A 12,665-nucleotide genomic window follows, 5' to 3' on the forward strand; every position below is an offset into this window, starting at 1 on the left:
GTGCTCACATCCGCGGTGCAGTTGGGATGGAGGTGGACCAAGCACCCACCCCCTAGACATGCTGAGCAGACACTTGGGCAACTGGAAACGCAGAGAAACCAAGTTTGGTTAAAAAAAAAAAAATGAGGGGCGCCTGGGTGGCGCAGTCGGTTAAGCGTCCGACTTCAGCCAGGTCACGATCTCGCGGTCCGTGAGTTCGAGCCCCGCGTCGGGCTCTGGGCTGATGGCTCGGAGCCTGGAGCCTGTTTCCGATTCTGTGTCTCCCTCTCTCTCTGCCCCTCCCCCGTTCATGCTCTGTCTCTCTCTGTCCCAAAAATAAATAAAAAACGTTGAAAAAAAAAAATTAAAAAAAAAAAAATGATACGTTTCCTTCCCCAAGCATAAAATCTTTAATTGTAGGAAGCGCACAGGTTATTGTTTAATTTTTAGGACAAATTGTGTAATTTGCAGGTTTTAAGCTGGCCCTGTAGGGGGTGTGAAAAATACGGACGCAGTCAACTTCCACTGATCTAATGTGATCAACAGCATGAGGGCGTGCCAAAGGGCCAATGTATTGAGAGCCAGCGGGATCCTGAAAGGTCTTAATGGAGGAGGTGCTAATTGAAGTGGACTTTGATGGACAGGTAGGGGGGGCTGGAGCACGTGATCTCTAAATTCATCCAAACTCTTTACCGCTGACCGGGCTGCCTCGGTGGCGGGCGGAATGGGGAGGATGCGCCAGGCCAAGGGGACTATTTTGGGAGCGGAGAGGCATGCTGGGGAGTTGAGTTTCCCTTTATGCACACAGCAGGTCAAGGATCTCAGGACCCAGGCTGGACTAGTTCTGTTGCAGCAGGAAGAGTTCCCTGGACCTCCTTTCCTCTTTTCAGTCTCAGGCACTGTTTCCAACAGGAAAGTCTGGAGAGACCGCTTTCCTTTCCAAAGGGCAGTCTGCCCAGGGGCAAAGGCGGGCTTGCCAGCCTGTACCTGCCGCTGTTCGGGGAGACGAAAACCACTGTAGAGCTTTCTTGTTTGAAGTGCCGCGTGCTCATCTCGGCTGTCAGTGTTCCTAGACTGCTTCTGTGGACTTAGAGCTGACCTTTAGAGGATGACATTTGAGCACGCAGAGCCGAGCTTCCTGTGCAAAGTACAATGAGTTCGTGACTGTGTCCAGAGCTACAGACATTCCTATTTGTCCGTGAGTTGCATGACTAATGCGCTTGGCCTCGTTAAGAATGAAGTGGGCACATGAGAACGTTTTCAAGGACATCAGCCGGTGCTGCTTGGACAGAGGAGAGCCACTAGTGAAAACACCCCAAGGCTTCTTCCTGGTGCAGGGCAGACCCTGGTTGTAAGTACGCCCTCGCCCTCAGCACTGCAGCACTTCACGCACAGGGGTGCAGATACACACCACCTGACCCAGCTCCCCGTGTGGGGCTGCTCTCCTCTCTCCTGGAGAATCCACGTTACTGAAGCTTTCACGCGCGTTTTATTCACAAGGTGACGAGGGCTTCTTCCCATCCAAATTCATTTCCTCTTTGCTCTCGTTCCTTCTGCCCTGTTTCCGCGAAGGGTGAAAGCCAGTATTATCAACAGAAGGAAATGTATAGGAATTTGAAGGGTTCAGTGCTAAGAGCCCGGTGACCTGCTGAGAGAGGTTCTGTGCAGAAAAAGAGGGCTGGTATGTGTAAACAGCTGGTAACAAACTTCACAGAGCAGTTTAAAGGTGAAGATGAATAGTGTTACTTCTCAAGGAGTTCAAAGATAGAACAATTGCAAGTTTAAAACATATATTTAAACCATGTATCCGTCTTGGGAACTTGGAAACATAGTTTTGCAAAAGAACTCTGGCGGCCAGTTAGGACAGGAAGAAAAGTGTCAGATGTTAAAAACTGTTAACTGGTCGTGGACCAACATACGTTGCGTTGTGGGGGGAGGGTGTTTTTACATTTGCATTTACACGGTATTGCTTATCTCCATGCCCCCTTTGAATTTGCACATTTACTTTGGATTAATATAACCTTTTCCAACACATCGTTGTTGTTTGTGAATGCAAAGACTAGGGAAGATAAGCTGATTTGGTAGTAAGGAGCCAATTGGGGCGCCTGGGTGGCTCAGTCGGTTGGGGAGCTGACTTCAGCTCAGGTCATGATCTCCTGGTCTGTGAGGTCGAGCCCCGTGTTCAGGCTCTGTCCTGAGCACTCAGAGCCTGGAGCCTGCTTCCGATTCTGTGTCTCCCTCTCTCTCTGCCTCTTCCCTGCTTGCTCTCTCTCTCAAAAATAATAAACAAACAAACAAAAAAGAAGCCAACTGCGTGACCATGGCAATTTAGTTGACTTCTCTCAAAACATCTTTCCTTACTTTTAAAATGAGGACTTTGGACTAAGCATCTTTCCATCTTTAACAATCTGAGATTAACAGAGAGAACGCTATATAGAAGAGTAAATACAGTAGACCCTGGAACACATATGTTTGAACTACACAGGTCTACTTACATGCGATTTTTTTTCAATAAATACAGTACAGTACTGTAAATGTATTTTCTCTTCCTTATGATTTTAATGACATTTTTTTCCCTGTAGCTTACTTCATTGTAAGAATTTAGTCTTTAATACCTGTAACATACAAAATACAGCAAAACCTTGGTTTGCGAGCATAATTTGTTCCAAAAACATGCTTGTAATCCAAAGCACTCGTATATCAAAGCGAATTTCAAGAACCATTGGTTCAGTGGTGATCACGTGACATTCGGCATCACGTACTACTCGTATTGCAAGACATTGCTCGTTTATCAAGTTAAAATTTATTTAAAATGCTTGCTCGTCTTGTGGAACACTTGTAGAACACGTTACTAGCAATCCAAGGTTTTGCTATGTGTTAATCGGCTGTTTATCAGTAAGGCTTCTGGTCAACAGGCTATTAGGGAGTCAAAAGTTATTCACAGATTTTGGACTGCACATGGGGTTGGTTCTCCTAACCCCCACGTTGTTCAAGGGTCAACTATACTGTCTTAGGACCCGCTATTGGCTTTGATCCTCACAGCTGTGTGAGCTGAATAAGGTAATTTCTTTCCCCTTGACCCCACTTCATCTGTGAAATTACAAGATTGGCCTCTATATTCTTTGTTGCCCCTTCTGCTGTAATGTTTTGTAATTTTCCTCAGTCAGGGTAGAAGTCTCACCTTCCCTTTCTGTGCATTCTACTCCTGCCTTGTGGGGAAAGGAGAGGAAGCTGAGAGAGGCCTGATATTAGTTACCATTAATTTTTCCTTTCATTTCATTAATCTCTCTCTGTTTTGTCCTGTCTCTTTCCCATCCTCCCCCTCCCTCCCCTAATTTCTCTCCTACTGTTCTTCCAGTTAAGTTTCCGCATAGCTGACTTTGCAGACCTAGCTTTCCACAGCAACTCCTGCAACCTGGATGTGGGTGGGGAGAAGGGGGTGAAATCCTTAGATCTTTGCTTTGTTTGTTTTTAAAGACAGTTTCCACAAGCCCTGTGATATGTGGGTAATTAGGCGCTCTAGGCTGTCAACACTTTGAGTCCTGTACTGCCTAGCAATAGGTTTGGCTGAGAGTGATACACAAAGCCTAAGGTGGTAATGGTTTTCAGAACTAGAAGTTTATTTCTTTCTCAGGCAATAGTCCAGGGTTTGCAGCTCACAGCCGAGGTGGCAGCCACAAACCGTGAAGTCCTTAGGATCCCACGCTCCTTTGGCCCCCATGACCCACCATCCCCGGAATATAGCTCTTGACCTCTTGATCCAGGCCCAATAACATGAATGAAAGGTGAAGAAGGGGCCTGGAAACTGCCACCCTGTGCTTATGCTTGCATCCCATTGGGCGGACATCAGCCAAATGGCCATACCTAGCTGCAAGGGAGGCTGGGAATTGAAGCTTCCTTTCCAGACGGCCATGTAACCAGGCAAAAATTGAGGACTCCATCATCTTGGGAGGGGGAAAATGGGTATTAGGTCCTGGCCACTCCCTCTATAGGCAGTGTCATCACCCAGTAACTCTAAGCCATTCATGCATTTACTCATCTACACACATTTTTGGAGTGCCTGCTCTGTGGTGGGCAGTTGATTAGGTGAGGGAACGAGAAAGATAGACAAGGTCCTTTCCCCGAGAAGTCTGCAGTCCAGCGGGCAAAGCAGACATGTGGACAACTGCTCTGAATTGTTATAGAAGCTCTTATAGACACTTAAACTGTGTAAAGTGGTACAGAAAATACTAGGCATGGGTGTAGAAAAGACATAGTTAATTCTAGCTTCAAAAACAGATGGAGGAGGGGTAAGGAAATGCTTCAGAAAGAAAGTCTCCACTAAACTGAGTGTTTAAAGTTCAATTCCTTGGAGGAAGGGAACAAGGCAGCATCTCTACCTTTTTTTCTTGCATTTTTACTTCCTTTACCGTGACTAATATGTTTTGCTTGTAACCACCTGTATGGAAAATAGAACAACTTGGCTCTTGTCCTATTAAAAATGTCACATCCTTGGCTAAGCTCAAGTTACCAACTTGCGTATTCAGACACGTGGCAATTCCTGTGACCCGGCCTCTTAAGAAAACGAGACCAAATAGTTACCAAAGACCATCCACTGCAAAAATACCCAAACCTTAATCCTAGGTAAAGGTTATAGAACATGGCACAACGTAAACCTTGGTGGTAGGGGTGGGGGTGGGGGTCTGTAGAAGAGGCAAAACAATTGCTTTCACATGGAGAAATTACTGGGTTCTATACAAATGCAATTGTAAGCACGATGATGGACTGTGGCTTCACATGTGCTCGATTGTTGAGCCATTTACTGGTCAACTAGTAACAATCAGTTTAAAGAGTTTTTTTGTTCCTAGTTATGATAAGGGGAGTAAAGGCTGAAACTGAGATATTATGTGCATAAAGCTTGATGGTTAGGAGAATATGATTTATCATCCACAGTGTAAAATTTTGAAAGATTTAAAATATGTTCATTTCATCATAAATACTTAAGACTGCTTCAATTCTTTCAGTTAGACCCGCCAAGTTGAACTTCCCAAGTTCAACTTACAAATTCTCCTTCCTCATGAATCTTTGTTGACTGACCAAGTCAGCAGAAGATTCTCCATTTTTTCTGAAGTTTCAAAATATGCATTTTTCTACGTAAGAAACCTATCTTAAGCCTCCTTATGTATTATTTCTACTTTACAATTTTAAATTCTTTGGAGAACGTTTTTTTCAAGTATGAAATTCAATTTTATAAATATGTATTCATTACCTAATCATGCAAGAGAAACTACATGAAGCAGAGGTCTATACATTTTTCCAATGAAGGGCCAGAGAGGAAATATTTGAAAATTTGCCCGCCCCATACCACCTCTGTTGCTTATTCATCTCTCTTTATGTTATTTTCCTAACAACCATTAAAAATGTTAAAAACCGGGGCACCTGGGCGGCTCAGCAGGTTAAGCAACTGACTCTTGGTTTCGGCTCAGGTCATGATATCACGAACTCATGGTTTGTGGGTTTGAGCCCCACATCAGGCTCAGCGCTTCTTGGGATTCTTTCTTTCTTCTCTCTGCACCTCCCCTGCTCTCTCTCTCTCAAAGTAAATAAATAAACATTAAAAAAATGTAAAAAAAAAAAACCCATTCTTAGCTGGACCATATAAAAACAGGCTTCATTTGACCTGTGGGCCTTTTTTGCCAACCTCTGAAAAGCTTGATTTGAAAATCTTACATGTGTATAGGGGTGCCTGGTTGGCTCAGTTGGAGGGTGGGACTCTTTAAATTTTTTTTTCAACGTTTTTTATTTATTTTTGGGACAGAGAGAGACAGAGCATGAACGGGGGAGGGGCAGAGAGAGAGGGAGACACAGATTCGGAAACAGGCTCCAGGCTCCGAGCCATCAGCCCAGAGCCCGACGCGGGGCTCGAACTCACGGACCGCGAGATCGTGACCTGGCCAAAGTCGGACGCTCAACCGACTGTGCCACCCAGGCGCCCCTGGAGGGTGGGACTCTTGATCGTGGGGTGGTGGGTTTGAGCCCCTTGCTGGGTATAGAGATTGCTTAAAAAAATAAAATCTTAAAAAAAAAAAAAAAAAAAAGAAAATCTTACATTCCTAAAAATAGCTATAATACAAAGCAGATATGTCAATGCTATTTAAGAGATGTACAAAAATGTGTGGCTACGTAGAATTTGGTCCTTTTCCCGCAATGGCATCATTTACCACACAAGTGTGAAGAATCACCCTCAGTACAACGCTCCTTCTGTTCCTCATCCCTTGTATTTTACCTGTCCTCAAGTTCCGTCCATTTTATCCCCTAAATATCTTCCTAACTGGTCTGCTTCTCTCTACGCCACCGCCCACTCCTATAAGATCATCAGCATCCAAGGCTTGGAATACAAAATTCCCAACTGGCGCCTCTAAACCCATCCTCAACTCTTTTGCTACCCTGCTAAGGAGATATTGCATCTGCTTCCTATTCTCTTCCCCTTCCTTCTCTTTTCCCCCTCCTCTCACTTCTTTTCATCTTCCTTTCCCGTGGCTTCTTGAACAACTCAATCCTGAGCCACCTGTCATGGGGGAGGAGGTGGGGAGCTTCCGTGGCCCAGTATGTGTGCGTCCGAGCCTGTGTCGGGGGCAGACTGTCCGTGTGGGGCAAGAGTGCATCCTGATGCAGGGTGTCAAGCTAAGGAAGACACTCCAGGGCAGGGTGGCCTGGAAGGGGGTGCAGGGCTGGAGCAGGAAGGGGCGGCAGTGAATATGGAAGACGAAGTATAAAAGCTGGGGCTGATCAAATAGGTAAATATGTTGTAAGGAGACCGGATACCAATCTGAGAAGGAAATGATGATACAGAGAGAAATGTGAAATCATTCCAGGGTACCTGGGTGGCTCAGTCGGTTAAGCGGCCGACTTCGGCTCAGGTCATGATCTCGCGGTCCGTGAGTTTGAGCCCTGCGTCGGGCTCTGTGCTGACAGCTCAGAGCCTGGAGCCTGCTTCAGATTCTGTGTCTCCCTCTGTCTGACCCTCCCCCGTTCATGCTTTGTCTCTCTCTGTCTCAAAAATAAACGTTAAAAAAAAAAAAAATTTTTTTTTTTTTTTTTTTTTAAAGAAATCATTCCAGTGATCCATGGTGGTAGATGGAGTTTGGAGGTACCAGTAAATTCCTGGTTCAGTAGGTAAGTAGTCAGATAGATATAGGTAGAGATGTAAATGTGATTATGTGTCTGGTTTTGTGTCTAGGCGTATGCGTGTGCTCCTTGGCTCTGTCCAACGACATGGCCTGATAGCTGCAACAGTCCCGCAGCCACGAGCCCATCCCACGTCCGGATCTTCACTTCTAAGTACTACTTTCATGTAAAAGACACCAGGACTCCGCAAAGTACTGGCCGAATCCCGGGCTAGGTAGAGAAAACACAAGATGGGCCTACGACATCTCATGGTGCCCCCGAATAAGGCAATATTCAAAGCAAACAATAACAATAACCAAGCCAGCAACAACGAAAACTATGAATAAATGGAAAAAGCTCATGAAGCCAGCTTGAACGGGCACCCGTGCTTTTAGGAAGGCACCAGGTGCTTCTGACGCAAGTGTGGTCCGTGGACTTCACTTGAAAAACCGCACATCCAGCCTCTGAGTACCTCTTTTATCTCCTGTCCCATTTTTCTTCGTTTCCTTCCTTTGTGCTGCCTGGGCTACCGTGGTTCTATGTTGGCTGACCTGCTTTCAGATGATTAGGAAAGTCAACAGTGACCTGTTTGCAGAGTATTTTTAATAGAGTGGAATTCTGTGAAAAACAGAGTGCAGTGGACTGAAGAATGGATAGGGTCAGAAGCAGTTGGAGAGTTTGTTCTCGAAACGATAGGAGGGAAAGAAAATACGTGCAAACACACTGGGAAGGTTTGAGGTGGAAGGGTGAGACCTTCTGGGACTAGGAGCTGGAAGGGCCCACATGATCGAGAATGGGGACGGTGGTGGGAATCCCGCCATAAGAGACAACATGGATGGATCTGGAAGGCGTTATGCTAAGAGGAAAAAGTCCAAGAAAGACAAGTACCGTATGAGCTCATTTACATGTGGAATCTTAAAAAAAAAAGAACCCCAACTCATAGAAACAGATTGGTGGTTGCCTGGGTGAAGGTCGGTGGGGAAGGAGAATGGGCAAAATGGACAAAATCGGTCAAAAGGTACAAATTTCAATAGTAATATGGAGCACCTGGGTGGCCCAGTCGGTTGAGCATCCAACTCTTGATTTCAGCTCAGGTCAGGATCTTACAGTTTGTGAGTTCGAGCCCTGTGTCAAGCTCTGGGCTGTAGCACAGAGCCTTCTTGGGCTTCTCTCTCCCTCTTTCTCTGCCTCTCTCTCTGCCTCTCTCAAAGTAAGTAAATAAACACTAAAAAAAAAAAGTAAATAAATAAAAGCCAGAAAAAATAGGTGAAGGGGCGATCAACAATAAAAAGAGACCTAGGAAATATATCAATTTGTCACAAAGTTTGGGACTTATTTTGATCACAATTCAAACAGGTAAATGGGTAACCTTTTAGGAGAATCAGAGAAATGTGAACATTTCTGTTTAATGAAGCTAAGCAATTATTAATGTTTTAGGTGAGATAGCAGAGATCAAATAGACTCTATTCTGTTTCATTGATCTGGATGCCTACATTTATTGTCAGTATTATGCTGTATCAGTTACTGTAGCTTCATTTGATTTAACAGCAAACACAAAAAATTTAAGTCCCTCAAGTTTTAAATAAGATACGAAACACAGAAACTACAAAAGAAAAAAAAAGAGCTAAACTGGATTTCAGCAAAATAAAAACTTCTGTCCTTTGAACACCACGTTAAGAAGTTGAAAAGATAAGTCACCGATGGGGAGAGAATATTTGCAAAACACAGGTCTTAAACATGAAAAAGGCTGCTGTCCAGAAGATAGGAACAAGGCCTACCACTTAATAATAAGACAAACAATCCAGTTTAAACATGGGGAAAAGGTTTGAACAGACCCTGAGATAAAGGTGATGACTAAGTCCATGAAAAGACACTCCACATTTTTAGTCACTGAGGAAATGAAAGTTTGAGCCACAATGAAATACCATGACATACTGACCAGTGTGACAAGGATTAAGAAGAGACACAATAGCAGGGCACCTGGGTGGCTCAGTCGGTTGAGCGTCCGACTTCAGCTCAGGTCACAATCTCACAGTTCGTGAGTTCGAGCCCCACGTCGGGCTCTGGGATGACAGCTCAGAGCCTGGAGCCTGCTTCCGATTCTGTGCCTCCCTCTCTCTCTGCCCCTTCCCTGCTCGTGCTCTGTCTCTCCCTGTCTCAAAAATAAATAAAAACATTAAAAAATTCTTTTAAAAAAGAAGAGAGATAATAGTCAGCACTGTTGGGGAGGAGGAAGGACTGGAGCCCTTATGAACTTCTGGTGCGAATACAAAATGGTAGAGCCGCTTGGGAAAAATGGTTTTGTGGTTATTTATAAAATTAAACGTAAAACTTCCATATGACCCATCAACCCCATTCTCAAAGGAAATGAAACTGTTTACGACATCATTCGTTCATAAGAGCCACAAACCAGGAACAATCCAAATGTCCATCAGCTGGTCAGAGTATAGACAAACTGTGGTCCATCCATTCGCTGGCATACCTTACTAATGAAAAGGAGCAAACTACAGATCCCTGCAACAACATGGATACACCGCAAGAGCCTTTTGTTAAGTCAGAGCGGTCGGACCCCAAAGAGTAAGCACTATATGATCCCATTCATGTGACATTCTGGAAAAGGCAAAACTCTAACACCAGAAATCAGATAATGGGAGCGAGGAGTTGGGAGTAGGGGGTAGGGATTAATTTTTAAGACAAGGGAATTCTTTGGGGTGATACAAATTTTATCTTAATTGTGATGGCGTTGGAACAACCCGTATTCAAGTGTCAAAATCTCATCAGGCTATCCTCTTTAAAAAGGTAAATGTTATTGTATGTAAATTATAACTCAAGAAACTCACTTTAAAAGATAATGAACGAAACGGAACCGAGCACAGCTGTTCTATATCCTCCAGTAACCTTACTAGGACAATTTCTGTGCTAATTGTTTTTCATACGGCTTCAAATTATTCACGTCTGCCTTTTGTGTTTCATTGAGGCCACAGCTATAGATTTACTTGGTGAGGAAAGAGAAGCAGGAAGGAAAAATGAGAAACATTCTCAGGCTGGATACTTGGGATTAAAACCTGAAAACAGTTTTCGCAGAAAAGGAGTCTGACCTGTTGAACAACCTACATGCGGGTGAAATGTATGAGGGTCCCACCCACTGTTGACTAAATAAATGAAGTAGAAATGTTCCAGCTGGCTGTGAAGGCCACTGTATATGCTGTTTCACATTCTATAGAGAGTACTAGACACAAGTAGCTGTAATAAATTGTAAATCGTAAAGCAGTGACTTCTTAACAGGAGACGCTTTATCTGTAACCTTCAGCTCTCCTTCAGGGCTCCGTCTTCTTTTCATTTCGGATAGGAAAATGCACAACCTGAGACCTTGGGGGTGTCATGGTGTGTTTCCTCTAACAGAGCGGGCCCCCCAAGAAAAGAATGTTCAACACAAAGGAATTTCCAGTTACTGATCGCTTGTCCCTTCAGTGAGGGAGGAATGGCCTGACCAGTATCCCCACTGATGCCTTGAATCAGGTTATCCAGGCCTTGTCTACAGGAAATTTTGCGTTTCCATCCAGTGAGTGCTTGTTAAGTGTCAGAGCTTACAAAAGATGGGTGAAGAAACACGGATGGTCCGGAATATGCCTCATCTACTTGCTCTGATCATGGGCACTGTGATTTGATAGCTTTCGTTGTAGCCCTGGGGTTGGTTAATGGGTTTGGTTAATTTGGGGTCTGTGCTCCTATGTTAATTTAAGCCTCTGCCCTCAGTCTCCGACTTCATACTCTCCTCTGGTGATGGGATTCTCTTCCACAGCTTCATCTACCACCAAAATGCTGACAATTATCAAACTCCGTCCTGAGTCAAGAACCATGCATCTGACTGAGGCCTGGCACCTCCAGGGGAAAGTCCCACAGACCCAAGTGTACCATGTGTGATTGCTGTCATATTCCTTATCTGAGTGATGGCTCAGAGATCAACCCTGTTACGAGCGTCAGAAAATTGCGATGCATTTATCTCTCTCCCCTTTCTTTAGCCCTTATATTTAATCAGACTCTGAAACCTGGAAAGTCTAACTCCCTTCGTATTTTTAAAACATTTCGTTCCATCCTCAGTATATGGCCTTCTTCCTGGCTGCTATTATCTCTTACTCAGATGACTGAGCCACTCTTCTACCTAATCTACCTGCCTGTGCTGGACATTTGCCTTTTTTTCTTTTTTCTTTTTTTCTTTTTTTGTCTTTCCAGAATCTAGCTCCTCGATTCCTATTTTGGGGATCTTCTGGTCGTCTCCCAATATGCATTCCCCTCCTCCATAGGAACAGAATCTTAACTATCTGGCCACACAGAATCCTGACTTACACGTGTCAATTTTTTTTTCAGTGCCGTGTGGCTGCATCACCGTGTTCCGGAAGATGGCTTGTAAGGAGAAGTGAGATACACAACTTCCAAGTTGGGCCCTGAAAAGAAAGTAGCGTGACATCTCACTTCATTTTCCTTCTTCCTGTGGCTGGAATGGAAAAGTGATGGTGGGAACTTGGGCAGCTCTTTTGGACCACAAACAGAAAGCAGGCGGGCGGGGGCACCTGGGGTCCTCAATGGGTTAGGCCTCGACTTCAGCCTCCGGTCATGATTTCACGGTTTATGAGTTCCGGCCCCACGTTGGGCTCTGGTGCTGACAACTCAGAGCCTGGAGCCTGCTTCAGATTCTGTGTCGTCCTCTCTCTCTCTCTCTCTCTCTGCCCCTCCCCTGCTCATGCTCTGTCTCTCTCTCTCACTCTTAAAAATAATAAGCATTTAAAAAAATTAAAAAAAAAAAAGAAAGAAAGAAAAGAAAGAAACTGGGAAGTCGGATCGTGGAGTCAAAATACGGAGGGAGGTTGGACCCAAAGTGGCTTCCTGGAGGAATGCCGTCAAACTAGTTTGGGGCTTAACACAAGGGAACAATAACATCAGCCTTTTTTGAGTTGTGTGAACTCTGATCTTTGTTACTGCAGCCAAACATGCACCCTAACTTCATAGTGTTTATGAAGTCAGGGACCAGTTAGCCCCCCGTAGCTACCTAGTATCCCCGGCGCCGGCAGACGGCGGAGGGCTGACAGATCCCGCACTCGCACTGGGTGGTCAGCCCCAGTTCAGCACAGCAGTGGCAACGGCGTCCTGCCACAGCACAGTCCCCTTGGTCAAACTGTTCCGCCTTTGAGACCGTTGCTGTGCCTCTGCCCCTGCCCCTCTGCAAGCCTGTTCTTCCAGCCTCTTGATAATTTTGGTGTGCTCCTGATATCCTTCTGATAGATTCCCTCTTTTTATTGCCACTCACAGGTGGCACAGGTTTATGCGATTTGCAACCGCGGAATTCCAAATTGAGGCGCTGATTTCCAATTTCACCTTCTTCCAAAGACAGGGCCGCGCTGCCTGTGTGGTATTTGTAAGCAGAGGTCTCATTCTGCATTTCCCCAGCTTGATATCCATTAGGGATTGTTTGGCGATCCTTTGGGCAGAGCTCGTTCGCTCAGGGTAACCTCCTCAGTGTGGCATGTGAAGCCTTGCAGGAT

The 12,665-nt window shown here is 44.9% G+C and overlaps 1 long non-coding RNA gene across 1 annotated transcript; it reads left to right on the top strand.

Annotated features, from left to right (window-relative positions):
- Positions 1-779: 779 nt before the first annotated feature.
- LOC131519989 (uncharacterized) lies at positions 780-11,880 on the top strand. Its single transcript, XR_009265902.1, has 3 exons — positions 780-1,330; positions 7,068-7,134; positions 11,494-11,880. It is a non-coding gene; the product is annotated as an uncharacterized LOC131519989 (long non-coding RNA).
- Positions 11,881-12,665: the final 785 nt, after the last annotated feature.

Source organism: Neofelis nebulosa, chromosome 8, assembly GCF_028018385.1.
Source record: "Neofelis nebulosa isolate mNeoNeb1 chromosome 8, mNeoNeb1.pri, whole genome shotgun sequence".
NCBI lineage: Eukaryota > Metazoa > Chordata > Mammalia > Carnivora > Felidae > Neofelis > Neofelis nebulosa.